The sequence below is a fragment of the Sorex araneus genome, chromosome 1 (assembly GCF_027595985.1).
Source record: "Sorex araneus isolate mSorAra2 chromosome 1, mSorAra2.pri, whole genome shotgun sequence".
Lineage (NCBI taxonomy): Eukaryota > Metazoa > Chordata > Mammalia > Eulipotyphla > Soricidae > Sorex > Sorex araneus.
Genome location: NC_073302.1, coordinates 205821989 through 205826721, shown reverse-complemented (window position 1 = coordinate 205826721; position 4733 = coordinate 205821989). Strand labels below are relative to the sequence as shown.

At 38.0% G+C, this 4733-nt stretch overlaps 1 non-coding gene across 1 annotated transcript; it reads right to left on the bottom strand.

Annotated features, from left to right (window-relative positions):
• Window positions 1–4118: 4118 nt before the first annotated feature.
• Window positions 4119–4250, bottom strand: LOC129400952 (small nucleolar RNA SNORA9). The gene has a single exon (XR_008627998.1). It is a non-coding gene; the product is annotated as a small nucleolar RNA SNORA9 (small nucleolar RNA).
• Between the last annotated feature and the right edge of the window lie 483 nt (window positions 4251–4733).

Sequence of the window (4733 nt, the reverse complement as noted above, 5' to 3'; positions counted from 1 at the left end):
ACATGGAAAAGCCTCACATGGCGTATTCATGGGGAGTAACAATGATGGGTCTCATTCCTCCTATCCTGAAAGAGCCTCCAATGTTGCACCATCAGAAAGGACGAGTAAAGAGAGGCTGCTAAAATCTCAGGGCTAGGATGAATGGAGACATTACTGAGACCACTCGAGAAATTTGACAATCAATGGGATGATGATGATGATATGTTTGTTGGACAAGGAGAGGAGAAACACACCCATGGGATTTCACTCTTGGGTGAGTCATCCTGCTGAAAGAGAATCTGTCCTACAAGAGGCATCTCCTGAGGGGAAGAATTTTACCCCTACTGATTGTGACCACATCTATGTATAAGCTCCAACCCCTCATGTTTGGGAATTTAACTAGGCTGTAAGAGTGGGCTGGGGGAAATCCAGTTCCAGATCGAGAGCCAGGAGGAAAAGGAGAATGAGAGAGGCAGAAGGAGAATGATGAGAGATCGAGGAGAATGAAGTAGCATGGGGGAGGAAGAAGCAGGAGGAGAATCAGAGGAGAATGGAGATAGGAATGGAATAAAATGCAACTGAGACCAACCAGCCTGGCCCTCATTCCTTCCTTTACCTGTCCATCACCATGGACCTCTCTGGGGGTAGCTGGGGGTGGGGGGGAAGCGGCTTGAGACTACCGAACAAGGGCGGCAGAAGAGATAGAGTGTTGCTGCCCCTTTTTTGTGATTACACACTCTCCTGGTCTTTGAAATCTTATAAAGTAAAAATATCATAAATTTTTCAGGCTTTTTCTTCTGAAACACTTGATATATAGTACTATGCTCCAGATTAAAAATGACATCTCCTGACTCCATGAATATACTTGTGCATTCTTGTCTCCATTCCAATAACCTGGCATGAAGAAATAGTAAAATAAAAGCTCTCTGTACAAATGGAATCTAGTGGACTCATCGTTATGGTTGAATTTATAAACCCAGATAATATTTAACACTCACTTGTCTCTCAAAGAAAAAAACATCAACATAGGAGATATATCTCTGTTATTATCCATACATATTTTTCTTTGATTATAACTAGATATTTTTCCATGTTTTCTCTCCCAAAGATTGTAAACTACTTGGAGACATGACTTGTTTTTATTTACATATTTCAAAACATGAAAAACAAACAGTAATAATTCTGTATGTGTTTGTTAAGAAAAGACATGAATAGCTTAAAAGTGGATAGCCCGTGTTCACTTGAGGTAATCTATTATTTTTCATGCAATCCGGATTCCTATTTCCAAATGAAAGTTCTATGTTCACCATCTGAAAACCTAGACAAATCAAAATTAGGCAGCTCCCAAATATATCTGGAGATTACAAGGCATTTGTGATGCTTTTCCTGTTTTATCTTCCAGCTTAATTTTCATCTGGAAAAACAATATCCTATGAATGGCTCTAAAAAAAGTTGCAGATGCTGGGGGAATTTTGCCATTTATAGCATAAGACATGCTTTTCACAAAATTTCTAGGGATTTTTGAATCTGTTGATAGTGTCAGAGATAATGCACATTCTCTATGCAGAAAGATGTGAATTAATGAGATTAAAAAAAAACATTTATCTCTTGTAAATGACCATAGAGGTTTTGCCAAATATGTTTAAAGTTGTCTCTTTTCTCTTGGCATTTTCTTGGAAAGAATACATCCTGTAATGAGAACTCTATGTGATTAAAGAGACCTTCGTGAACTGATACAGGGCTTACACAGTCACATTTAGGGTCTTGGGGGATACTGAAAATTGACATAATTTTTGAGACATCCAAAATGTACATTAAAATGTGATTAATAAAAAAATACAAGCTCTAAATTAGGTATATGTTTAGGTATATGCATCTAATGCAGACACACATGCACACACACTCACTCGAGGCCTGTAAGGTAGAAATTATAATATATTTAGCACTGTAGCACTGTCGTCCCCTTGTTCATGGATTTGCTCGAGCGGGCACCAGTAACGTCTCCATTGTGAGACTTGTTACTGTTTTTGGCATACTGAATACACCACAGGGAGCTTGCCAAGCTCTGCCATGCAGGTGGGATACTCTCTGTAGCTTTCCGGGCTCTCCAAGAGGGATGGAGGAATCAAACCCAAGTTGACCACATGCAAGGCAAATGCCCTACCTGCTGTATCTGATTTCCTGCTTCTTTTTCATAAGACACCTGGAATGTGTGTGTGTGCTATTTATGTACATGTGTACCTTTATGATATATATTTAAAATGTAGAAAATAAAAAATTCTCAAGAAAAAAATCTATTCTGGTAAAAACTGACAAATGTTGATCTTTCCAAGTAAAGTTTTCGGATAATTTCGAATGCGGAGCATCAGAGTATTTTTCTTTCTTAGAGGAGGAGAGGAGTAGTTTTAGCAATTTATATTATTCACTAGCTTGAGGTCTTATGTGACCACATCACTCCTTGAGGTCCATATCAAAAATTCTTTTTCAAAAAAGAAATTATTGGTTGATATTCTGTGGCTTACAATGCTGTAAATAATGGGCATATCAGGAATGTTCACGCTAAATCTGTATTCAAACTTGAACGCATGTTTTACCGAGTGGAAATATTTATTTTTATTTTTATTTCATAGGCCAAATAATCCTTTATCTATTGTTACAATCCAAGCTGAGCCCTAAGGAACACCAGCATAATTGAAATTCTTTAGGTTGTTTTGTTTTATACTCTGTTGGCTACCATTACTCCAAGATACTTAGAACACATCTTTTAATTCTCTTGGAGACTTAAAATTTTTTTTGCTGCCTTTTAAAATGATTTCTGATGGCTCTTTCCTGCTTTCACCTTTCCGTTTCACTCTTCTGCTCGCTTTGTTTTCAACTATGCAATCCTAGATGCTTAGAAGTTAATGTGGCTTGTTAAATATTCCCAGCACAGAGCCTGGAGAAAAGTGCTATATGTGTCATGAAAATAATGATAAGGAATCAAATTCCACTCTGTGCATTTGCCACTTTCTAGTAATATGTTACACAATAATGTACTAAATGATCAATTGGCAGCCTGGTGGGGTGAATGCACTTTATCTAAGTGCCTAGTGAAACCCTGGGAGTGTCTTAGGTATGGGGAAGAATAAAAACCAATAATACATGTCAGCTCTGATCCACTTGAGAATTCATGTGCTGAAAATTTCAGGGGAAGAAATCTAATTTTTCATCCACAATGGCAATTGATTTGCATTCAAAGAGGGATACTTCTAGTCTGGCAGCTTGGGGAGGAAGTTCAGAGCTCAGGAAAGCTTTCGCATCTTAAATTTTGTTCATTTCCTATTGACAGTGAATAGTCGCTAAGTTCATGGCTTTAAACTTGACCTGGAAGGAGACCTGAATTAAGAAAAAACTTGCTCTCAGGATCTTCTGCAGCCAGCTTCACCAAAAATGTTTTATTTCTCAAACCCAGCAAAGAGATTTCCTTAAGTAGCTAACATCCTGACTTTCCCATCTCTACACAGAAAGACGTAAAAGCCTGTCACAGAAGATCAACAGTTATTAGTGATGGCATCGATAATCTCAAACACCCCTCCCAAAATTTAAAGTGCAATTTCTGCTCATAAGCTCTTCATAATTTGGTTGAAAAATATGTGTGCCTATTTTTAAATAATGTCACAATCTCCAATACATTTTAGGAAATAAAACTATAGAAGAGAATAAGGTATGGCATGAATTACAATATTAAAAGGAATGATTTAAGAATGACACAGCTTGAATTCGACCGTGATATGGAGGGGTCCTGGGTACAATGGAATGTTGTATGGTCGAGCAAGGAGTGAGTTGAGAAACAAGTGGGTCTGATTTGAACTCTTTAGTTATCTGCAGGCCTCAGACTTGTTACTAAGCCTCTCTGCTTCTCAGTTTTCTCCTGAGAAAAATGTCTGAGATATGTATTATGCTAGGTAAGTCAGAGATTTAATTAAGTCACAAGGCATTTTAGATAACGCTCTTAAGGCAGCTGAAGGAGCTGAGCAAAGGTGTGAAACATCAGCAAACAGGGTTTATGAGTGGACGAGAAGCCTGTGCAGGGGAAGGTAAATAAAATGGGGCTATGGTAGACAATCGAAAAATGTGTAGATGAAATATTCTTCTTTTTTTATTGCCTGAAATTTCTATAACCTTTCTCTGGATGAACCAAGCTAAGACCTCAAATAGTTTCATCACATTCTTGCAAGCACTGAAGGAATTCACAGGGTCACCCCAGACCCAAGTATGCTGGAAGCTTGCAGCAGATAAAATACTCTTGAACTAATCAGAACTTTGTGTTAACCTTTACTGTGTGGAGGGAGGGTCTCCCCAGTGATGCTGGGGACAGTTATATCTCAGTGATGCTCAAGAGAAAATGCAGAGTTAGGAATTAAACTCAAGATACTGTGTATGTATACCAGGTTTGTGCTCCATTGAGAGCTATTTTCCCATCCCAAGAGCATTCAATTCTTTGGTGTGAGGAAATTTGTCATATAAATCAGCACACTCCTTTTATGCTTCAGGCCTTAGTTTTAAAGTCACCTCCTGGAAAAGCTGTCATTAATCTTCCAAGTATGTGTGTGTGTGTGTTCTTGTTATGCTGTGTTGTAATTGCTTTTCCTGTGACTGTTTTTCATTCTAGTAGGCATGCATTTTGAAATGACTCAAGACTCTACCTATTTCATTCACTGCTAAATTTGAGCAGTTACCATAGGATCTAGTTAATTTAAAGGCATAAAGTCTCT